The following is a 25,707-nucleotide window of genomic DNA, read 5'->3' as shown; positions in this document are numbered from 1 at the left end:
TACTCGAACACAGCGTTCACGTATGCCTATACGTTTCTTAGGCCGCATGTTGAACGCTTGTTTAAATAGTTCCAACTTTCCATCAAGTCAAAGACCATACTACTGTCCGGTGGAGCACCGGAGCAAACAAATATTTACGACCCACCATGGTGATGAATCGCATTCAATCTGCTTCTGGTTTATCAACATTTCCCATCTGTAAGTTGTAGTGACCGCCTTGCCCCTTTTGCACCCACCCACAGGCTGGGGGTCACGCACATGTCCTTCAATTGTTACGACCCCCTGTATGCTTTTGACAGCTACGGTCTACCGAAATCTGACGTCCTATCGGAAGTTGTGACGTATCACCATGCCGGTACATGTCCCTGTACGACAAACGGAGCAGCAATAATTGCAGCACACACAACAAAAAAACACACACAGCCACTTACAACACGGAACGGCAAGCAACAGCAACAGAACAAAACAATACGACATTTCACAATCACGTTTCATACCCCCGGGAGCACCGAGGGGATCTTTTGAGTTTGTTCATCTGCTTAGAAGTGGATCGATGCCATAGAAATGGGGATGAAAAGTGCACGCTCGAGCGATACCATTTATCCGACGGAATATTATTGGCATGCTTGCGATTTCATGCAACTGCGACCGAATTGTTGGGCGCCTTTTGCCTTTTTGCAAATGCGATTTATAATGAAAGGATTTTGCTCCTTCGCTTCCCCCGTGCTGAAAGGGATTTGTGCAGTCCAGAAGCTTTGCTATTGGTAGCTGCTCAACCGTGCAGTGGAATGCCGAACTGCAATCAGGCAGCTATTGTTTAGTGAAATTAGATGGGATGAGGAAGCTGGCTGGAGTGTTTAGTGCTTGATAGTGTTTGATGAAAACTGAAGGATTAATGTAGATTGCTCAATGGACTGTGAAACGTATTCTTTATACCAGTAAAAAGCTGTTTCAGTACATCGATCATTGAGCATTACAAAATATTGTGAACGGCAATGGAGACGCCTGGAGGATTGTTTAAATTTCCGTAACCAATTTTTAAAAACAAAAACTAAACTGAAAGCCTCAAGCAAGCGATTATAATGCACTGGTTAAGAAGTTGCTTTGTACTCACAATACATCTTTCCCAAAATATATTCGATTTTTAACATAACAAATGTATTCATCTTGTTGATGGAGACGCCTGGTGGATTTCAAAACATATTCAATTCTTTTTATAGCCTTTTTAAATTTAAATTTGAATTTTATTTAACTTAGAAAAAACTTGATCATTAATGCCGTCTGATACTACCCGAAACCCATAAAAGAACCAAGATCAAAGAGCTGCATATGACTTCGAAAGCACCAAGTAGCTCAAATAAGCAACAAGAATAATTTTTGCTTGTCATTGTGTATTCATAGATTTGGATATAGATAAGCCTCCTGACAAAAAAAAGCTTTACAGAGCGAACGGCGGTCACAAGTCTTTCTAAATTTTTGGACGGCTTCCAATCACATGCACATAACAACTCATACACCCGGTCCCGCATTCACGCTCAAAGATAGACATGTTGAACACCTCATTAAAATTCAGAACATTTCACAACTTGCCACTCCTTCCAAAACTATCCCGAGCTGTATTGAAACGCCCACCAAGCCACTGCTCTAATTGAATATTGAATACATTATCTTTGATAAATGCTTCCCTAACAACACTCCCACCATTTTGGCCTACAAATAGAAAAAAAACCCTCCCGATAACCAACCTGCAAAATCCTATGTACTATTCGTTTTCATGAACCATTGCCAGCGTTTGGGGAGCTGGCAGGAAGCGGTTGGCTAGACTTCTATTTTTGACTACCCAAACGCGACCAACAAACATTACGAAATGAAAGGCTGACACGCGAAAAGCTGTAATGGGTCCGTGCCAGGAAATGCGGTTTGCTCGTGATAAGATAACGGCCGGGGTACATCAATATGATAAGGTTGATTGCTTTTCCATTCGTTTTATTTTGCTGCTGGTCGATTTCATTGAGGTTAATGATTATGTTGCTAGCGACGAATAAAAGGGCTCGTCAGATTTCGTATGGAGCTGTATACTTTTTATGATTTTTATGGTACCAAAAGCCCTCAAAACACTCAAAACACACACAAAATCCTAGAAATGAGCGTACGGTTTAATTTCAACCAACCAGTAAATGACGAATGAAACCAAACACCGATACTCGTGCACGGTTTAACTGCACGAGTCAAATGAAGAAATTCATCCTTCCCGGTGTCAATTATTGCTACCGGCAGGCACGTCCCAGCCACAGGTGCGAAACGATATCCATCTCATCGAGCATTAACCGGCGCCCCCGGTAGACGGTACGGTGGTTGATGGCTACATAGTTAGCAACTGCAACCGTAACTTCTCGCTCATTGGTCTTCCGCATGCATTTCCGAAGCTTATCCCAGCGGGGCAAAACGCTTCCGAGCTAGCTCGAACATTGCTTCCGGTAGGATGCATTCGGTTCTCGTGCTGCTCGAGTGCATTTTATCCCTCGACTCGGCACAGGCAACGCTACAGGCAAAAGTGTTACTTCGTCCACATCGGTAACTCCAAATGAGACGCTATAAATCGCTTTCAATCACAGCGATAATTTCAACCCCACTTCAACATGACCGATCGAACGTGTGCCACTTGTGCTGCCGGTACGGTGCCGAACACCGATGGTGGTGTGAACGAATGTGAAAGAAGTGAAAGAATGTACACTATTTGTCCTTGAACAATCGTCTTCCTGGAAGAGATACTTTACAGAAAAGTCTCGTGGGAAGCAGACAGCACAGGCGGGAAAGGGGGCAAAGTATATAGGTTCGTGTTCGTAAAGGCCAGACAGGTGGGAAATCGAAAGCAATCGACTGTCACTTATATTGAAATCGTTCGTGAAGAGTGTAACACAACATAAGTTTGTTGCTGCTTAGCAGCGTTACAATGTAAGATGTGTGAGAGGTAACAATTGAAGAAAACCATTAAAATAGAAAAAAAACCAACACTAAACAAAAAAAAACAGAAAATCACTCAGAGGAGTGCAACAAAGATCAACAATATTGATATCGAAGATGTTAAATGTATAGATCAAACCACTGATAAAAATCATCCAAACACTTAATAAAAAAGAAAATTTCTTAAGAATTCCTAGGTTCATCGTTCATCGTTGAGCATTTACACAGATTTTAATTCATCAATCCGTCTGCCTACAATTTGAACAAATCCTCCAACACGCCTGATAATAGTCAATTAATTCGCATTTTCATCATCCCGACACATCATCAAACGCATTGCACTTTAAGTGATAAATTCTTTCCCATTTTACTAGACCAATAACAAAAACGAAACAGAGAAACAGCAACAAAAAAGGCAGGCACACACGAATTCAACTCAATAAATTGTCCGCTCCATCACAAATCCCACCACTATCAATCATTCTGTAACCAACACTTCATTACGCCACTCACCACCGAGCAAAATCGTCGACGATGCAGTGAACGTGAACAATCGGCCCGCGTTCAATGCCGTCAAGAAGCTAGAGACTTCGACTTTCCTTTACTTCTCCCCTTCCCTTCCCGCCCTACTCTCGGATCGGTGCACAGTCCGAGCGCACCAATTCGGTGACGATGATAAGTGAATGTAATTGTTCGAAAGGATTACAATCGGCGCTTCCCTGCCGCTCGAAACGTGCACAACTCGAACATCCGTTCGTCGTCGTCGTCGTCCGGGGCCCGGGAATCAACACGACAAGACGACACTGTCGGTTCGGTTGTAATGAAGATTAATCGATTGGTCCCGGATGGTCGGATTTTGGTGACAGTTCAGAGTGGAACCGATGATGGAGAACCATGCGAAGATCCGGAAGTAACCAAGTGGAAAATGGATTATCAGAGTTTGAGCGATTCCCATCCCCTGCGTGGGGGTTGTGGAGGACATTTCTATTAAGCAGGATCCGTTATCGGATTTTGGCGCTTTTGTTTTCTAGAATCATCGTTTTAGTTTTGTGTTGATGGCGAATGATTGAAAAAAATGCTAAACTATTTAGTCAAAATGCTCATAGTTTTTACAAATAACCTTCACCAAATAAAAATTGATGTACACCTTTGAAAAATGTTGCCGAAAAACAATAAATTCGCATTATTGATTTATCACTAAAGGCTAATTTTTACTTGATGATCCTACTCAAGGTAACACTACAAGAAAAGTTTGGTGTAAATAAGCAGTGAAAAACCATCATTCAAACTGAGGCACAAAACACTACGTAACCTTCGGTAGTCAACAAAGTACAGGAATTAGCTATTTCCTCAATTTCTCGTTTAAAATAGCTCTGACATCGCCTGAAACCTCAGCAGCTAAAGTGCATATAGAAAGTAGCCTTCCTAGCAAAAGGAAAGATCCTTCCTTTTTCCTTTTCCCACACACATCTGTTTCCATCTCTAGAACAGGGTCAACCGGTTCTAGAAGAGTCCCACTTTTGACTTCCTAACCCCCGGCTACAGTTCCGTTCGTTCGTACGTACGAATAATAGTGACGGGTTATGGAATAGTTGTTTTTTCATTCTTTCTTGTCGCTATATGCTTCCCATTCCCAGCTTCCCAAGCGGAACGGACCATTTCCTTCGGGCTATGATTCTCGCTAAAGAATCTCCACTCTTCCCCCCCCCCCCCTCCTGGTACGCATCATTGCATTTTTACAATCTTGTGCATCTCTCACTCTCGGTGTACCCGTGGGCTTATTAGTTTGCTTTTACGCTACCCTCTCCTCTTTTGTTAGGATGAACCGCTCAATAGAAGCAATGCAGAGAGAGAGAGAGCAAGAGCGAGAGGAAGAAACAGGCACGACTGTAGCATAAAATTTACCCCAAGTGACCCTTGCTTGCCTAGCTATTGTTTCAAACCGTGGTCGCAACAAGACAGGGAGCGGTGCACATTGAGAAGGCACATGCTGTGTGCTCTAGAATCTGGTTCTTTCAAGCGTCTGCTTCGTTGGATTTTTTTTTTCACGATGCAGCTTCTGCCTGGGGAGTCTGTTTGTTCCCAACCGCAGAAATAGGTCGCCAGTATTGATTTTGTACAGCGAGATGAAGAGAGCGCAAAAAAATGGGAGAAAAATGCTAAACCACATTTTACAGACTGCTTCAGTTGGTGTACTGGTAGTCCAGGGAATGCAATACGGGTTATATGGTGTGGTACGTTACAAACTTGCGTTTGATTGCCAAAGCTAACACCAAAATATCACATATTTGAATTTCGATGGAGACGCCTGGTAGTTTATAAAAAATACAAGTTGATCATAATCTCTCAGAACCGTGTATCTGTATCCTGTCGCATGAAATTCTATGTAAAATAATCATTTTAAAACAACATCAAAAAGTGCTACCTGAACTCGAATGCACGTGTTAAACAAAGTTCCGTTTGCTCAGTCACGGTATGTGAATATCGATGGAGACGCCTGGTACTGCACATGAGGTCACAAAATATGAGGTCATATTATTCTTCTAGACGCGTTTATCTGTATCGTGTACCTTGAAATACTAATTCATATCAATGTAAAAACAAGATCAAACAGCGCAACCGGAACTCATCTATCCACGTTAAACTACATCCGTTTGCTCACTTACCGCGCATGATGAAAATAGCAAATGATAAATAGCATTTCAAGAAATCAAGCTAATGACTGTAGCAGTTTTCCAGTCTCAATCATGCAGATTAAATTTCAAAGCACTTCAACAAGCTTGCTAATGTGTTTCATTTAAATCGAATAGCAATACGGCCAGGTCGTTCTTTATGAATAAAAAAAAAATCGAATAAGAAAAATCCCCCCTAAGCACCAGCTAAGCGTATCTTAATCCCTGTTCTGGTTAGTCCAAGAGACTAACCCTTCCATCCGGAGAAAAGAAACAACTTAAGCAATCTTTTTTTTCTACGTTACAGCTTTCATCAGAACTAGAAACGGGTTCATTTATTTCAGACTTGTTCCCTACCCACTTTCCCCTAACGCAAATTGAACGATCACTGCCCGGCTGACCTTGCCGAGCCAAGAAACCCTGAAAAATGGGCCGATATTATTAGCCACCCTTATGCCGCCGTCCTGTTGCATCACCTATTACTACTACCACTTCTCGGCTGTGTTTTGTGTGTTTTTGCCACGCTGCCTTATAATCCCTTTTCCATTGTCTTTCCAAATCCTTTTCAACTTTCAGCCGGACCGATACAGCGAGCCCCTGCACAGTGTCTGTTCCGGAAGGAGCTTCGAGCCTTTTTCTGGCGAGCCCAGAAACATAATTAATCTTATTTTGCTTCCCAACAAACCAACAAGCATCATTATCGCAGTGGAATATTTTCTTCTGATTTTTCGTGCGTCCTTTCGTAGGAAATTCCTTTCTTTCTGAGCGTAGGGAGTCGAAAAAAATCGCATCCGCCCTACCTTTACAGCGTCAAAAACGGGCAAATGCGTTGAATAGATCGAGCATCGTTCGGCTTTGGGGAAAAGTTTCAGGGGGGGGGGGGGGGTAAGATGGGGTGCACAACTTTCAACATTTCCCCCTTCCAAGGCCTAAAGCCCGTTCGAGTATCGAGAGAAAACCATTCGAGCCACCAACTTTCAATCTGCAACGACAAGAGGCTTTTTGTTTGGAATTTATGTGATAATTTGGTTAAATTTATACATAAGCCGATTCTGCGCGTAACCCCCTTTTTTGATCATAAAAGATGGTTGAAAACGGACCGTTTTTTTTCTTTTATGTTCTCTTTATCAGCAACGATGATAGATGTAAACTTTGGAGCCGAGGGGACCATTCCCTTTTTTCCGTTCATTGAACCGTTCAGCGCATAATAATTAGTTGCCGGGCTGTAAGCTCCTCTGTCGGAAAAGGATTGGAAAGTTTTTAAGGAACGAAATGAATAATTATTGCGAAATTGATATTTTGGAGAGTAGGCAGCAATCAACATTTTTGCATTCATTTAGAAAAAACTTTTTTAATCACTGAAAAGAATGATCGGCTAATGGTTTTCCTCACCCAAGAGACAGAGAGTTTGTGCTCTTGTTGGAGCTTCAATAACCAGTTATTGATTAATTGTTAATTTTAGCAGCTTTTCTTTCAAAACAGATGAATGTAAATATGTTAAATAATTCTTTTATACAAATTAAAGTTTAAAGGAAGTGTTTCGATCCATTTTTGTCCGCGCGTTTTGAACATAAAACAGCAAAACCATCCCAACAATCCAATCCAAGCACACAGAAGTTAAGCCAACCATTCATTTGTTTCGTTTAATGTTCCACCACCGGGGATCCTTTAACAGCTTTTAAACAAACTGGCTGCACCTTTCTTAATTGAATAGCACAACCCTGTTTTTATATTGCATCGAAGTCCACGGGCGAAGTATTAAAGAAGCGAATTTAGTATCTATCCCAGCTGTACCTTTAACCGAGCGACGGCGATTCTGTGCTTCTTTGCCTCTGCCAGTACACCATTCGCTAAGCAGTACAAGCTTCACATGAGACGGCGGTGGGTTCGTTCCTTCGTTCGTTCGTTCGTTGCCCTGAACCCGAACCTCACTTTCGAAGGCATTGTAACCAATTTTATTATTTCCAAGCACGTCCCAGCCGACAGAACAGGATTTCCGCGACAATGAAGCAAAACCGGCGCAGAAAAACCATGACTGCATGAAGAATTCGCGGAGTTTCGGATCGATGTGTGTTGCAATATTTACCAAGCGTCGTGTTCAGATTCCAAATTCGAAGAGAGTTATAATTGTGTTTTCTGCCCTATTTATAAACTTTCTGAGTGCCCCCCACGCGAGCGACACTCATCCTTACTCACTGTATACTTGAAATATTTCGTTTATCAAAAAACTTGACGAAACTAGCTTTCGTCAAGTATGGTGTGACGTCTAAGCGTAAACAAAACATCTAAACGTAAACATACTCCCCCCCATGACAGAATGTCATAACAAAATAACTAACACGCGGTACTAACAGGACGGTTTCGCAACAGGTAAAACGCAAATTTTCGTAACAGGACGCGTGACTAATCCCTTTGCCGTTTTCAGCTTCACTACACGAGTAAGCTGATCCTCTCCAGGGTGTACATCAATGATGCGCGCCAGTGGCCAGCGGGTGATGGGGAGGGAATCGTCCACAAGGATGACCAGCCTGCCGGGAACGATTTCGCATCGAACCGCAACCTTATTGTCCTTCTGCATTTCCTGCAAATACTCGGTGGTCCAATGCTTCCAGAAACGTTGCACGAGTAATTGCCAGGTTTGTAGTTCATCCAAAGTGTAGGTCTTCAGGCGCGTGTAGTCGGGAACGGGGACGGCGTACATGGAAGTACCGATCAGGAAGTGCGCAGGAGTAAGCGCGGCCAAATCGTTCGGGTCATCCGTCATCGGCAGCAAGGGACGCGAGTTCATCGCCGCTTCTATCTGCTGAAGAACGGTGCTGTACCCTTCGTAAGACAGCCTCGAGCTGCCCAGATGCCGGTAGAGATGTCGTTTGGCTGTCTTCACCGCAGCCTCCCACAATCCACCGAAATGTGGAGCCTTAGGTGGAGTAAAGTGCCAGGTAATCCCTATGTCAGAGCAGTTGGTGGCGATGATGTTTTGCTGTTGCTCACTCTGAAATAACTCGAATAATTCTTTTAGCTCGTGTGACGCACCTTCGAAATTTTTCCCGTTGTCGGAGTGTATATCCGACGGTAGCCCGCGCCGGGCTGTGAAGCGGTGTAAAGCGGCCAAGAACCCTGCAGTGGTGAGATCGCTGACCAGCTCCAGGTGAACCGCCTTGGTTGCAAAACAAACGAAAACACACAAATAACATTTGGCAGCGGCAGCTCTCTTGTACGTCGGCTTAAGATAAAATGGGCCGGCGTAATCCACTCCAGTAATAGAAAACGGCCGGCTCGGAGTGATGCGTTGATACGGAAGTTGGCCGGTTTGTTGTTGCACTAGGGCGGGATCCTGTCGTATGCAACGAAAACAATTACGGACTACTCCTTTCACTAATCTCCGTCCGTCGAGCGGCCAATATTCTTCTCGAATCTGGGAAAGTAATAGTCTTCCCCCGCCATGCATCAGCTTTTCATGAAAGTGGTATGCGATGAGACGAGCAAACGGATGTTTCTTGGGAAGTAGGATAGGGTGTTTGAACTGGTAGGGAAGCTGTGCAAGCTTCAATCGGCCACCCACTCGCATTATTCCTTCCTCATCGAGGAATGGATTCAAGCGCCGTAGAGGTGAGCGCCGCCCTACAGTTTCTCCTTTTTTCAGCAGCCGGATCTCCGATGAAAACTCGTCTTGTTGCGCCAGCTTGCATAATGCGAGTTTAGCTGCTTCCAGGAACTTAGGTGTGATCGCGGATGTAGTAACTGGTGACGATTGTTGTGTGGGTGTCTTGTGTTTGGTATTGTGTATGAATCGTGTGCAATATGCGATTACATGTAACAATTTGGTGTATGACGACCACAAATCGAACCAAGGGTGAGTGGTCTGTACATTTGCGACTACAGCACTCACCTGACGAATTTCAATATCAGCTTCGGCCGCCAGCAATGGATTCGAAATCGGCCAATCAGAAGCAAGTGACCTCAACCACTCGGGACCGCAACTCCATATCGAACTTTTCAGCATGTCCACTGCTGACATCCCACGAGATACCAGGTCGGCGGGATTTGTTGAGCCGGGAATGTGTTTCCACTGACGAGGATGTGAATAGTTCTGGATCTCAGCAACACGATTAGCCACAAAGGTTTTCCAGGTGTTGGGTGGTGACGCAATCCAGTTTAGCGTGACCGTGGAATCCGACCAGAAGAACGAATCGGTGACTTCGATTTGCATTGCTTGTCGAACACGATGATGCAGATGAGCTCCTAACACGGCTGCGCACAGTTCCAGTCTTGGCAGCGTGACGCGTTTCAGTGGGGCCACTCGAGATTTTGATGCGAGCAAACTAACTCGAACGTGCCCCTGCTGGTCTTCACAACGTGCGTAAATACAGGCACCATACGCTACCTCTGACGCGTCTGCAAATGTATGGAATTGTATTTTGGAGTTTGGTAAGAGCACATACCTATCACGTTTGAAGTCAGCCAAATCTTTCCAATCATCATTAACAGCCTTCCATTTGTTATAGATGTGAACGGGAACCGGATCGTCCCATCCGATCTTCTGCAGCCACAATTCCTGCATGAGCAGCTTCGCACGTATAATGACCGGAGCGATCAATCCAAGGGGATCGAACATTCGGGCAATATTCGATAATATTGATCTCATGGTGATGGTGGTTGTATCGACTGCAGCTGGTGATTCGAAACACAACACGTCGAGTTCGGGTTTCCATATGATGCCAAGAGCCTTTACCTTCTCGTTTGGCACAAACTGCAGCGAGGATTGTGTACCGATATGCTCCGCTGGTAAACCGGAGAGCACTTCCAAACAATTTGAAGTCCACTTTCGGAGTTCGAACCCGCCCTTGGAGAGCAGATCCGATAGTTGCTGCCGAAGGCTCCGAGCTTCATCCACGCTGTTTGCTCCGCCAATGAAGTCGTCAACGTAGAAATTGTGCTTAAGCGCAGGTGTGGCAAGTGGATAAGCTGCACCTTCATCTTCCGCAAGCTGCAACAGAGTACGAGTGGCCAAGAACGATGATGGAGACAAACCGTATGTCACGGTATTCAGCTCGTACAATTCCATAGGCGATTCCGGTGAGAATCGAAAAAAGATGCGAACTAAACGTCGATCATCAGGGTGCAGGACGATTTGCCGATACATTTTTGCTATATCAGCAACAACAGCGATTTTAAATGTGCAAAAACGTAGAACGATGTCTATTAGTTCATCCTGAACTATGGGTCCAACCCGCAACGTTTCATTCAGCGAATAACCAGTCGACGTTTTTGCCGAACCATCGAAAACTACTCTAACCTTTGTAGTGGTGCTTGAAGCTTTGAAAACAGGATGATGCGGTAAATAATAAGCAGCTGTATCATCAGTAGTATCAGTGCTTATAGGAGACATGTGTCCCAGTTCTAAGTACTCCTTCATGAATGCTTGGTATGCTTCTCTAAGTGCTGGATCGCGTTCTAGTCTTCGCTCAAGAAGTTCAAACCGACGGATGGCTTGAGCTCTGGACAGGCCGAGTTTTTCTCCGAAGTCGGGCTGTTTTGGTAGACGGACAATATATCTACCTGTGTCGTCACGTTCAGTGGTTGCTTTATAAAATGATTCGCAATGCCGTTCATCGGGTGAGTATGCATCATTAACCGTTAAATTTTCTAGTTGCCAAAATCGTTGTAGGGATTCTTCCAATGATGCCATGCAGACGATTGAATAGGAAGTGGTAGGATGGGTTTTAGATGACACATTCTGATCAGCTGTGGTACCGGTCACTACCCAACCGAAAGCACTATTAATCATGACGGGTTGATGAGGTGCGGGACGAAGCTGAGTGGCATTCTCAAATAATGCATGGTAATGACGAGCGCCGAGAATTATATCAACGGGAGCAGATTTGTAGAACATCGGATCTGCTAAATTGATGCCAGGCGGTATCTTCCAGTTTTTGGTGCAAACATCGCGCGTTGGAAGATTCGCTATCAAATTGTCGACCATCAAAAACTCAGTATTGATCGTAAATGCTGTCACTCGAGAGGCAATCTGGGCGTGTACGGATTCCCGTACTGTCTTAGTAGATTGTCCTGCTCCAACAATGGTAACGTGTACGTTACTCTTCTTCAAATTCAGCCGTTTAGCGAGTCGATCGCTAATTAGATTCGGCTGCGATGCGCTGTCCAACAGCGCGCGCGCTGGATGAGCAATTCCGAAATTATCAATGATATTCACCAAAGCAGTTTGGAGCAATACCTGCTCGGGTGCTTGCTGTAGTGCTGCTGCAAATGTGCGTTGTGTGTTATCGGTGGCCGTGTGATCGTTAGCGGTGTTGTGTGTGGGATGTGGCGGAGCGTTGTAACTAGGGCTATTCGGTGTGAAGTGCAGTTTTGTGTGGTGTGCCAAATTACAATGCCGGCATTTGTAGTGCGACGGACAATAACGAGCCATATGATTCTCGCGTAGGCAATTTATACATAAACGCGCGGTCATCGCGAAACGATAGCGATCCTTAGGCTCCATTCCTTCAAATCGTGGGCATTTTAGCAATGAATGCGAGGAATTGCATAAAATGCAATTTGGCGTTTCATGTGACGTGGTACCAAAACTAGTTTGACGCGGAAAGGTTATTCGCCGTGAGTGATTGAGTTCATGACCCCGTGACGTATGATGGTTGTTTACTAACAACGTCTCCAATACACGCATACGACGGTGCAGGAATGTAATCAAATTGTCGTAACTAGGATCTGTGTTGCTAGATGCGTGCTCTTCCCAATCGCGCAATGTTATAATTGGCAATTTAGTGCATAGTAGATGCTCAAGTATACTGCCCCAAGAGTCCGTTTCTTCTCCTAAGTGTTGCAATATCTTTTTGTGCCTCTCAAATTCATCCACAAGATGGTGCAGTGTTGTAACGCTCTCCTTTTGAGCAGCCGGAATGGCAAACATTGCTTGCAAATGGCGTTTTTTCAGCAAATACTCATTAGAGTATCGCTCAGCCAAAGTGTTCCAGGCTAACTCATAATTAGCTGCGCTTATGGTGATTGATTCTATCACCTGAGCCGCTTCTTCTTTCACTGCGGCGCGCAAATAATGAAACTTTTGTATCGCTGGTAGATCGGCGTTGTTATGAATCAAGCACTCAAATGTGTCGCGGAAAGTCAACCATTGCATATAGTCGCCTGTGAATTCTGGCAGCGCGATGGTGGGAAGCTTGATGCCCTTAAGTGGGTTCGATCCAGTGCTCGGGTGCGCGGTAGAAGCTAGTTTTGCCTGCAGTTGAGATTGGACGTGAATCAATCTATCCTCGAAATTCTCTCGTAATGCAGCATTCTGCGTTGTTTCTTCCAGCGTGGAAGCGGAATCCTCCAACCCTTGTTGAACACTCTCCAGATCCTTGCATAATATTTCGAATTTCCTTAAACGAACCTCCACCTCTACTTGATCCCGTGCGTGAACGAAATCATCCAAAAACTTCTCGTACCGCGTAAGGGACGCCAACAAAATTGTCCGACGGGACGCCAAAACGACGGGTGGTACGGGCATTGTGCAATATTGTGTGTGTATGTGCGTGTGAGTGAGTGACCTGCAGTGTAATGCGTGATGCGGCAAAAACAGCTGTACGGTGCACGAAAATCCAAACCAAACGAAAATCCAAACCACACACAAAACGGTGAACGACGGGTCGATCAAACTCGCGAAAAAACACCAGAAATTCGAGCTATATATCCTGGTCACGGCACCATGAAGAATTCGCGGAGTTTCGGATCGATGTGTGTTGCAATATTTACCAAGCGTCGTGTTCAGATTCCAAATTCGAAGAGAGTTATAATTGTGTTTTCTGCCCTATTTATAAACTTTCTGAGTGCCCCCCACGCGAGCGACACTCATCCTTACTCACTGTATACTTGAAATATTTCGTTTATCAAAAAACTTGACGAAACTAGCTTTCGTCAAGTATGGTGTGACGTCTAAGCGTAAACAAAACATCTAAACGTAAACACTGCATGTTTCGGAAATTATTTGCCAACCGGTGTTTGTTTTTTTTTTTTCTTTTTGCTCTGTACTTCGCTTTCTTTCTTTCACACGTCACCATTCATTTGTATGGATCGGGTTTAGGTAAGAATGTTTGAACAAAACACATACTACACAACACACCCGAAACGAAGATTGTACCTATTTGCCTAACATTTCTGTCACCGTTTTGCACCTTTTGCAGACGGCTGCGCGTGTAATTCAAGTGGAATCAAATGCTGCTCAGGCTGTAAAAATAAAGCAAAAGGTCACCCAAAGCGGTGGATGTATGTGTGTCGAATAAACAAAGCAACAAGACTACATCAAACATAACAAAGGCGTTCAGCGGGAATGTGCTGAATGTTCCGTAGGTCTGGACAAAAAGTGGAACAAATAAAACGCTAGAGTTGATTTTTATTATACAAACGTAACAGCTTAAAGAAACAGCGGAGAAAACAATACACGGGCAAAGAGTGGACAAAACCATGAGCGTGAAACTCAGATCGGTTCAAAAAACACCCGTGAACCGTGTTCTGAATGAAGTATAGCACGTATTTTTCTACCCTATATGATTTTTTTCTATTTTGTTATTTTTCTATTTGGTTACGGAAGGTCTTGTCTTTTATGTTCGCTACAAATTTCAAATAAAGACGTGTTCTTATATCAGTTTATTATTTTTTTGTATTATAATATTAAACCAGAAACATTTGTTCCAGGGAAACAACTGCGTTCTAATTCGGTCATTTAATTGCAATGGACAACAACTGACACTCAACATAATTTGTAACGGCATAAATCGCATTCTCCGAAAATGACCAGGCGCCTCCACCAACTTGTGGCATACTCGCGTTCCATATGATTGTTACTACAATTTCCTTCTCTCGTTCCAGTCAACCCGCACATACATACACAAAATCTCTCTCTCTTTCTCTCTCTCTCATTTCAAATGCCACTGTCTTTGGAAACTATTCAAAACCGCTTCCAACTAGGCCATGTGGGCATCAGCCACACATTGAGGACAGCACGATAAATTCACCTACCAAGATGGCGGATGGCGGAAACGAAACTTTACCCTGTGAAGGCACGCGTGCGAGTGTTCGTCTTGCGTACACGGTAACCATTAATCAACCCTACACTAAGCGTGCCGGCAGCGAAAATTCAAACTTCTCAAATGCTGTGTCTCGGCACAGCACACACACACACGCAAGATCCTGTACCGGTTCCAGTTCCGGTGCTGTGGAACAGTAGTTTGGGAGATTTTAATTAACTTGCTCACATTGCATGGCAGCGTTGGTGGAAACGGGCTACGGGAGGATCTTGCAAGGGATTTGTCTTAAGCTGCCAAATTAAGGTGATGGTGTCTAAGGTTTGTGGAGTTTCATTTCCTTACCCAAAGTCATGGTGGTTTATTAACTTCATCCCTTGGGTGGCTGGTGGGTAGGTGAAGCAGCAGTGAAACTTGCAATTCAGCAGAAATTGCACTGAGCTTATTCCTGTGTATTTTTAGCTCCTTTTTAAAACGCTTAACTGGCTGACTGATTTATGATTGTGGACCAAATAAGAAAAAAAATCATACAAAAATTGAGTTCAATTTTTAGCAGTTTATGGTTTATGGTTTTAAGCCATTCAAATATTTAAAAAAAAGTTTAAGTATTTTAGTTTTATTTTTTAGGTTTCAGGTGACTTTACAAGCAAGAAAACAACTCTTTTTTTATTTCTTTTAGATTTCATTTAAAGATATCGAAAGATCAGAAAGAAAGATATTGATGGGATCGAAAGATCTCAACCACTCTGTACTCCCTGCTAACCATTTCAAATAAACAATGCTAACCATATTCTGTCACCTTTCACACACAAACACACAAACTACAAAATGAATCAGCACATCTCGCACCACACCGTGTCACCACAAGATGGATGTTGCCTGTTGGGCCACCGGGAAAGACGCACAAAAACTCATTATGGGAATTAGTTTTACCACGTGTGCACGGTACGAAAACCGGGCAAAACGCCGTCACTGAAAATGTTTTCTGCTGCGGTTGCAGAACAACAAACAGCCAGAAGGTCGTAAATATCTACCGCAGCAGCATTAACGGCACCAGTGCGCGCGCTCTAAATGCTCTAGAAGGTAAAACAACATGGCAAACGAGACATGATTTTCTACTTTACTGACGTCACCAAGTGTAAGGACCGAGAGCCACAATGATGGAAGCCCAGCCACCGTGTAGATTGAGATTCTTATATTCAATTCTATTATTTCTTACTCCTGCTCTAGCCGTACTTACTCGTATCTTAGCTTCCGGTGCGCTTTCTAAGGAACGCATTCACACAATACTCACCAATCATTGCTTCAAAATTCCATCCGATGCCTTTTCAAAGCATGCAAAGCACCCTCGACGATACCGGGAAAAGCACTCGGCATGAATGGTTCGGAACCAGTTCTTCCGGGAAATGTTATCTGCAAACCCCTGCCCGCTCCATTCAAATGCACCAACGCACAACCCATCGGTATGATGTAACGAGCTGCATCTTAACAAAACACATCTTGACAGTGTAAATGGCACAAGCATCGTACAAACATCGTGACGCCATCTTTCACGGCTGGAAGCCACCTGAACGATTTCAGGGCTGCATCAAATCATTCCTATTCCATGAGCGGAGACAAATGTTCGTGGAATTATTCTCGGGGTAAATACAGTAAAAGGCATCCTAGGTTTTTTTTCACTGCTGCTGATGGTTTAAAAATAAAAGCACTCGGAAATAGTAGTTACCTGACGCAAACTGGAACATCAGGACTGAGTGGAACAATTAAATGTATGAAAATAATATTTGCTAAATAGGTAAACAGATATGAGTCGGGATGGGTTTTGAACCTGTACGATTTATTGTTCGTAGTTTATGATATTCTTAAACTCCCGCCCAAAGTCTATATAGTATAAGAGTCGATGGGACCAGAGTATATTGACAAGTAGCCGTGGGTTCTTTTTTAACAGTTACCTTTAGATGATAGAAAGTGCATTGTATTCTAAAGCTGGCCATAGATGCACCTCCCTTGTTTGCTAACACTTCTCACTTTAACTGTCAAATTCGGCTCCAAAATGTATGCCAATCAACGAGCTTTGCATCGACCTGTATACATATATCTCCCCATTTATTGATGCACTCAAATAAAATAAACCAGAACAAATATTCTTGCTTGAGATGGTCGAGGCCATATCGGTGAAGGTCTTCAACCATCCGAACAGGAGTTCATTTCGCATCCAGTCCGTCCCCTCGTAGTGAAGACTGTCTATCCAACTAAGTGGTATTATTGAGTAAAGTAAGCTAAAATGACCTTAGCCGTCGTTAAGGTAAGAAGTAGAAGTTTCTTGTCTTTGCATTAGTTTTATTACAATTCAGTAGCATTACTTTTACGTACAACTTTTAAAACAAAAAAAAAGAAAGCACATAAAAACATCTAGCAAAAGTTCTTAAAATAACCAAGTACTTTTCGCAAACCATAAGTAAACACATAGCTAGTGCGATTTCAAACTATCCAACAATAACTCGTTTCAGCCAATTCTTCATTGGAAATGATAAAAGCCTTTTCCTGGTAAAGAATATGTTATTTAGTTGGTAATGTAGTCAGAAATAAGGGGATAGATTATGCTGGTAGTTAAGCTGCAAGTTCAAAGCTGCTCTAAGAGGTATAAGATAAAAAAAATATCCAACATAGCTCATAACAAACAATTCTTCATCGGTGCCACCGAGCATGATGCTGTCGTAACATTTCACCCAAATATTTCACCACCACAAGCTCAAGCTAGTCCCAAGCTTATTTAATATCAAAACAACTCATAAAATATTTATTCCCCCGATTGAAAACCCTACGACACAAAACTTGTAATTAAATCAGCATAATTTTAATGCTTACTCGTTGTGCTTTCAACAGAATGGTCCTACACCGCCTTCTTCATAGATCCCGAAAAAAAAACCCGGACAGCTTAATGTTATTCAAGGTCATGTCATGAAAAGAGGGCGGAAAACTTAATATAAACCTGCTCTCCCACGGCTAATCCTTAAGCCTGTATATACTACCTTTAATTATATTCCCGGCTCCGGAAACCTTTTCGCTGCCCAAAGGCGAGAACGAACGCGCTCGCCAATTGCTTGTTTCGTGTTGCTTCATCATAAATATGAGTCCTTAATTGTGCTTCCACCACAGCCAAAAACAATATTCCGCTGCCAACTCCGGGTGAAGGTGCGTAACGGGAACCTTCTGTTACCTTCTGCACGGAGTTCTGCTACTGCTGCTGGTGATGTTGATGGTTCCAATTTGCTTTCATATTTTTATGATCTCATCCCCAGTAACTCCTTAAAGCCTTACCCCATGGGCTAAAAATAAAACCCTCTGGTACGGGTGCCCTCGGTAGTAGTATTTCGTTCTTGAGCGTATTCTTGTTTTTCGACGTTCCATTTTGACTTCCCTTTTGCACGTCCAATTCCAAGCATGAGCGCAAGTACGAAATCCTAAACAAATAATAAGATGTTCCCGATTTGCACAACTTCTTCTAGCTTTTAGAGGAAGCCTTCAATGAAGATCTAAATTCTGGGTGCGTATGTTTTTTTCGTTCTCTCTCTTTTCAATTTCTTCCCAAACGATACCCGGAGTACCAAATACTTCAGCTTCCACAATTGTATAATATTAAATCCTCCAGAGCAGAACTGACTGCGGCCGAGCGGCACCAAGCGAGGTGGAAGGTTCGAATGGCAGACAGTGAGAATAAAATTTGCATCTTTTATTTAACAACCGCGTTTGCTTCTGAGTCCGGGCTCCATACTTTCTTCCAGAGGCTCTTGTTCCCTCCACTCAGTACTTCAGATCTTATCTTACGATTTACTTCCCGCGAGCACTACGATCTACCAAACGAGCAAACAAAAAATGGCGATTTTATCCTCACACAAATTCAAGACTCACACAAATACACACCCAGATACACAAAGAAAACAAGGCATGCCAAAAAAAAAATTGGCAATTCAAATAGAAACCCCGGAAATCGATCTTAAAGCGCGTGAGAAATGGTATCGAATAACCATAAGGTTCGGCTTTATGTTGTTCCCTACGACTTTCCATTTTTAATGTCCTTTCCTTGGCAGACAAAATAGGCTGAAAAATCAAATCAAATAACACTGTGCAAACTTCAGCAAGTCAAGAAATATGGATGTTTATTTTTTTTTTTGTGTTGTTCTTGGATATGTACTTACAATTTATGCTAATCGGAAACTCATATCACCAAGATTTTATTTTCCCCCGACCGACCGAAGGAGGGTGATCCGGTGCCACCGAAAACCGGTGCACAGACTCATTTCCATCCCATCGGATCGTTTGATTTGTCGGCCGTGTTTTTGTTTCGTGTAGCACGGAGAAATGGATCCGAAACGCGATAACGTTGATAGTTAGTTCCACTAAAACGCACCTAACAGGGCAAGCGAACGCTTTCCCGACATTTTTTTACACATACTGGCATGGTGGAAAACGCAAGACACACTGCACATGGGTCACTTTTTTGAGTGAATTTACTTAAAGAGGCTTTCAAGCTGGATCACACACCACTTCACGAGCACCACTTGAAGTTGTTGCAACTTCCGCCAGATGGCGCACTTTTTGACAGTAACAAGCACGCGTGAACGTGCCTACTGTGATGCTGTCAACTAGGCGCACCGTTTTAGCTCCTTTTATTTCCTATTTATAATGTTATGCTTTTTTCACTCACTTTCCTTTACTGTTGTAAATTTCCATCTTTCTTTATCTTCTTTTTATCGAACATATGGACTTTTTACACTTTTCTCATCACTTTATCCACTACACATTGAATTTTGTTTGCTTTACATTAAACACAGCGAATAGATTTACACATTTTTTTTTAAATTACTCGAAACACTCGTAATATTTTTTTACACAGTAATTTTTACACTGTTTGACTTGTTTCTTTTATAATACAATTTTTTCACTATGTTCACTTCTGCTATCAGTTGAAGGGTATAGAGCCTGAAAAGTAAATTTTCTTTTAGTTGTTTTACATAATTTTCATTACAAGTTCCTTCTTTTTGTTTGAATTTTCTATGTGTGTTTTCTCATTTATAGTTTTTTTTTTTGCTTTGTTACATCTTTAGATAAGACTTTTAAACATTGTGATTGGTATTTTCGGATGCATATTTGGTGTTTTTCATATTATCATTCATATTAAAAAGACATTTGAAAAAAACTCGTTCTTCAGCCATGTTTAGACTTCATTCTGATCACAGAAACGTCTCCCGCTGTGCATTTATGGCCGAAAACAAACTGCTCTACACCTCACGAAACTGTTTCCCACCCGGAGCGTACAAATCAATACAGAAAACTCGCTCTCCCTTATTTTGCTTTCTCGCTTATCAATACACTGGTAGGTACATCTTCCGAAACGAAATCAGCAGCAGATTGGAACGAACGGGCAGCAACTCAGGACGGCGAGCAACATCGGTGGTAACCATTATCCAGAAACTTTTCCCCACCGTCAGTATTTATTAGTCATCCCGGGGACCAGGACGAGCAGAAGCAAAAGTGTGTGTGCATCGGGCCTTTTTTTTTTCTTCCAACCGTCCCGATTGTGTTTCATTTTTCTATCGCAAAAACCCGGTCACCCCAACCCCAACATTTTCTTTACCACTCACACACACAGTCACATACACGTGCAGACTCCTCACCCCAACGATCGGGGAGGGGGGGAGGGGGGGAAATCGTTTCGGGCACAGGTGAGAAAAAAATCGAAACTGCGATTGAAAGATAATTTACGATCAGCGCCGTATACGAAAAAGCGTTGACACCGGGCAGGGAACGGTGTGTGGCAAATCGAATCTTCCCATTATACCCCTTTCCACGGGGATGAGTTTTTCGGTGTGACACGGGATTTTTTTTGTCGCTTTTCTCCCACCGTTTTAGCACAGTTTGCGTCGTATCTCGCTTTCAACGGGTGGTCTGCTTTTGGCAGCTGGTTTGAAGCAGAGTTTGCTTTTGCCTGCGTTGACTTATTTCGTTTCCCAACGCGTTTCGTAATGTCATCTAAAGGATGTCTGTGATCTTTAGAAATCTAACAAATTTTATCTATAAGTGTATAAATTAACACGAAAACCACATTGAACTAAAATGTTTAAGATCTTCTCTCTAAATTAAGTGTTAAAGTGTACCATTATCAGTATCAAAGCAAGTACTCCGTACACTTCCATTAGTCCCCAAATGCTATAGATTCTTTGCAATAAAATCGAAACGTCTTGCTTGCTCGTAAATCTCACATTTTAATGGAAATGCTTCAAATGCATTTCGCAAACAACCGTTAAACCAGCAGGAAAACCCATCTAGAATGTGTCTGTGTGTGTTTGCGTAAGTTTGTTTGCATTCCACTTTGACCGTGAAGCGTGGTCCAACCCATGTCTGGGCAACACCTGTGCGAGTCATCTGCAGATGGAGTTACAAACATGCACCACCGTATCGCCGAAACGCAACGAACGAAAATCGTGACCTGACTGCTAAAGCACATCCTTCCGTGTCGGGTCCATAATGACCGACGCCTCAGTGAACAGTTCCCGGCTTAAATTCAGTATTCTTTCCGTTTTTTTAACAAGATATGGCAACAATTTTCACACCCAATACCACCACACCACCAGCTGTGACGACAGAAGACTCGATACCAGACTGTCGCGGATCGTGAAGAGAGCGAGAAAAACAGGGGACGGGACACAAAACATCGTTTTCCCCCATTTTCCAGCTCGCTTTTTTTTCACTTCCCCCAGCCATCGTTCGCAGGTACTACATTGGACGCAAATTTTATGAACATTTTCCAGCAAGCAGCACCACCGAAACTTACAACAACGACTGGCAACGGAAAACAAAAAAAAACTAAACCAAACAAGAAAAATCTGCAAACGCGTTCGGGCCACATCCCGCTGTGCAAACGCGTGGCCGTAAATTATTTTTTAATATTCTATTTATTTACATTTTATCACTTCCCCTTCCTTTCCCCCTTTGCCCCTTTACTTCATCGTCCCTTTACGCACGGGAAGGGCTCGCCGATCGATGTTTTCATCGGACGGTCCTATGTTTATGGGTGTAAAAAGCGATTTATGAACGCAAATGGCATTCGGGAGCCGGTATCGATGCCCGGCGATGGTGCGGTTTATTGAGTGGGAGAAAATCATAAAAGAAGACCCCTTTCCCCCCCCCCCCCCCTCCACCACTTTCAATTCCCCGCCGCCATTCGAAACTGTGTGTCACCCGTCGTCGTGTGCGACAAAAAAAAACTACACCATTGTAATGTAATTCTTTGAACGACATTATGTGAGCCGTTCTCGCACGGACATTTTCTTCGGTGGGTCGTTTGCGTTTGTGGGTTGCGATTCGATGGGCAGAATTATGACGTCAGCAAACGTGTATTATTATTGCTTAGGCGCAAGATTTATTTAAATCTTTCTCGCTGCGATTCAGCTTAGCGACCTTTTATTAGATCATGCTGGGTTAAAAGGCAGAGCTTTCTAGTGTTCTTGTAGGCTCGGAGCCTCGGAGCCTCGTCGGTGAGGGGGGCCTCAACTGCCATTCCGTCCGGGGCCTCCAAATAAATACTGCTCCGACCAGAGAACCGCAACAGAGCATTGCAAATTTTTGGCGTCCTAAAATGTATTAGTACTAACTCGATGTCAGTTAAGAGACAAAAGGCTCCGAATCCCAGGTCCAATGTATAAAATTCTGCCTCATTTAATAAGAATCATCTCAATGACCCATAATATTCCATCGATACTTCCAACGGCTAGGTCCAGACACCACTCTAAGGCAAACTTGATGTATCGGATTAGAATAGAGAACCATCTCTTTTATCCTTAAAAAGCCTATCCTTACTTCCATTAAAAGATTGCTCCAGACAAACCTTTAACTACGGTCCTCGGTATGAGAGATCTAGTACCGAAGAACGACGCCATAAGACTTCTCGCTTGATACCTTCACCTCCAACCAATAAAAACTGCATACCTATCATGTAATGCAATCGTAGCTGCTCGTGTTTACCAGACAAACTATCTCAAATCATACTTGTTTTGGTTCGTCCACCAACTGCTCCTAATTTCTTGGTTCATTTTCTTGAACCCCATAAATCCTCCGAAAGCAATCCATAATCCTACGGATTATTATGACGGCGTGCGGTTATGAGCGAGTGCCCCAAAACTGTCACAAACAGACACCGTACCACTTGCCTTAAATCCCTTCGGAACAAATTTTAATGATGTCTACGGTTTCAAACCCTCTGCCTTCCGTTTTTACTTCGAATCCATCCAGCATGGTGACACTTTTTGCCATTCATCCACATTCGCGTGACACACACTCACACCGGCACACACTGCGAAAACACACACGCTTGGGCGATTAATTGCATCTCTTCCGACCGATTAAAAGCAAGTGACAGATCGGATTTGCAAGATTTTTTGGCAAACGGCCCACGGGTCTCGATGCATCGTTCCGTGCCGTGTCCGTCGATTTCTCGTCCGGTTTTTTTTTTCTGTAGGGAAAGTGATGAGTGGAACCGTATAAATCAACCCTTGAACGGAACAGAAATTAATTACACTCCACTTCACTTTTGCACGATTGCCGCGTACACACTGCACCGCTCCACAGCTCACCGCGATCTCCGACACAGACTCCGGCTCTAATGGCGTGTGTCAATTAGTGGTACCTTTGCCCCGTCATCACCAGATCGCTGGAGATCGCTTTCGACGGCGAGCAGTGGAAGGTATAAGCGTGCCCACCTCGGTACACGGTCCCACCGCACGACTAATGTCATCGACGGTGTGGTCGACGATCGAACGATGATCGTCAGGTACGTCGATAGGCACACCTCATCAACCTTGATGTGACGGTGTATTATGTTTCGATGCGATCGATACAATCGTGCCCGAGACATTGTAGCCACGTACCACACGGAGTACCGACAGTGCCCCGCGAATCAATCCGATTGATTGTGATCGACTTTTGTATGTATCCCGCACACGCACTCAGTCAGCACAACACACGCGCACACACACACCTTCAATTTGGAGATTATCTATGAACCGATTGAAATACCACTTGCCATCCCACCCTTTTTTCCACTCACACTGACCGCACTGAACTAAGGGAAACCACCAAAAGAAAAAACCGCAGGCACCACACCAGCACCCTAGAACCGGCTGTTTCCAAGTAGGGGGCCTCCTCACTCAATGTTGGCGGTCTCCGGTATAGCAGCACCGTGGTGTTTCAGCGTGTGCGTCCTGCTTGCCAGCAGCTCGAAGACTGAGAGTTTTCCACTCTCTTGCAGGATGTTGAGCCCCCGGGGGTGGCCCACAAAACACACACCACAACTCGTGAAAACTTGCTCCACACGCACAGCGTACCAGGGCTTCTCTTCCCGCGTGTCGAATGAGACAGGGGTGAGATGATCTCTCGCTACTCTCATTTAATCCTGCTTCTCACTACTTTACCGTGTTATCTGAGGTGGAATAAAAATTGACGTTCCTTATCAGAATGCTGCTCGCCTAGACTCGTGAAGAGAACGTGCGGCTGCTTCTCTGCGAGAGCATGACAACGTCAAGAAGCAACAACTTGTTGGAGGGAAAATCGTTCACACGTGCACTGAACGTGCGAACCAATAGAGAGAGATCAGTGTGCTGCGAGCGGTGGGAAAACTATCTACTCTCCGAGAGATTGAGCGCGAGAGCGAGTGAGATTAGTAGATGAGAGTAAGTGTTCACGCTGCTCACTTCGTGTAGTGAGCTGGTGTAATGGCCAGTGAGAAGCTCACTCACTAAGCGATGAGAAAACGATAAGTTCGGAGGATGCAAATTGCGCGCGCTTCACGAGAAAAACGATAAGTTGTTCTTCCTCGGTGCTCTTTAGTGATTCTTGTATAATATGTTCAAAATTAAGATTTTAATGTAACAACTATGAGTATGGGAAATTTCAATCGATTCGTCAAAGGTATCCAATGCTTCATTTTTGTCTTTCAGCGTTTAAATATTTCCTCAGTTCCAAGAACGATGTTTTTGTAACCACTCTTCCTGTTTTTCGTGACTGCTTCCAACCGCTTTTTCGCAACCATTCTTGATAAATTCATCAAAAACAACCAACCCGTACCACTTGTTTCCACTCTCGCTCTCTCTCTCTCTCTCTCACTCACTCGGTGCAAGCCGTGTCACTTCAAAGTAGCACTTTATTAACTCAAGTTTCCGCTTCCAACAAAACCCGGGTGCAATCTGCCCCATTGTCAAGCACGACACCCTGCTCATCAAATTACCCCGGCAGGTGATTTTAAAAAGCTGCTCAACTTAACCGCGCCTTTCCCCGCGTGGACCGCCCACCAGGTGATTCCATCCGTTCCATCGCCCTATCACCACGCGGTCGTGATAATAAACAACAAAGTAAGGCATTCTTGTGCCGTTTTACTTCCGAGCTAAGCCAACGACGCGATGATAGTCGCGCTGAATCTGCCGGAAGACCGAAATGCAAAAAAACAACACCTTCACGCGTACCTTCCTCCCCCTCGCTCCTCTTCTTATCCTCTGCGCGAGGAAAAACAAACCACCATTCGCAAGTGGCAAAGAGTTGGCGGACAGCTTCCACTTCCGCGAGAACGCAGAAGGAAAACTTCTTGTACGTACTGAGGCAGGTGTATCCCGAGCGGCGAGGTACTGCACTGAAATGACTCATCATCAACTTGACGGTAGGAAAAGCAAACCATAAAACACACGGCGAGAACGCCTACATCGGCACGTTTCCGGATATTCGTACGAGTTCCGAATGGCAAAGATGTAGATGGGAAAAGGAGAGAAAAAAACGGCCGGCGAGTAGTGCAACATTATTCACAGCTGCACAGAATTAAGCCACGCAAAAGTGAGAGGAAAAGTTGAGCAAACTAGCCACAGTTGCATTCGTAATAATTCACCGTTCAGTTTATGATTCCAAGTAATGCTTGTGGGAAGAAAAACAGTAGAGATAGTAACTCGATGTACAGCTTTACTCGAGACCTGTTTTTCCCCCTTTTGTTT

General features: G+C 43.7%; 1 protein-coding gene across 4 annotated transcripts in view; it reads right to left on the bottom strand.

Annotated features, from left to right (window-relative positions):
* The window catches only part of LOC118507349 (5-hydroxytryptamine receptor-like), a 99,345-nt gene extending 75,368 nt beyond the window's left edge, over positions 1 to 23,977 (bottom strand). For 2 of the 4 annotated variants that reach the window (XM_036045756.1, XM_036045755.1), the window contains exons 1-2: positions 23,781 to 23,976; positions 18,874 to 19,657 (exon numbers count right to left, since the gene is read on the bottom strand). The gene's annotated coding sequence lies outside the window, so the exon portion shown is untranslated. Of the gene's footprint in view, positions 1 to 18,873; positions 19,658 to 23,780 lie in introns of all 4 variants that reach the window. The other 2 variants (XM_036045754.1, XM_036045757.1) reach the window with 2 other exon arrangements.
* Between the last annotated feature and the right edge of the window lie 1,730 nt (positions 23,978 to 25,707).

The sequence above is a fragment of the Anopheles stephensi genome, chromosome 2 (assembly GCF_013141755.1).
Source record: "Anopheles stephensi strain Indian chromosome 2, UCI_ANSTEP_V1.0, whole genome shotgun sequence".
NCBI classification, from domain to species: Eukaryota; Metazoa; Arthropoda; class Insecta; order Diptera; family Culicidae; genus Anopheles; species Anopheles stephensi.
Note: the sequence above shows the minus strand (reverse complement) of the source record. Positions and strands in the feature narration are given on the sequence as shown.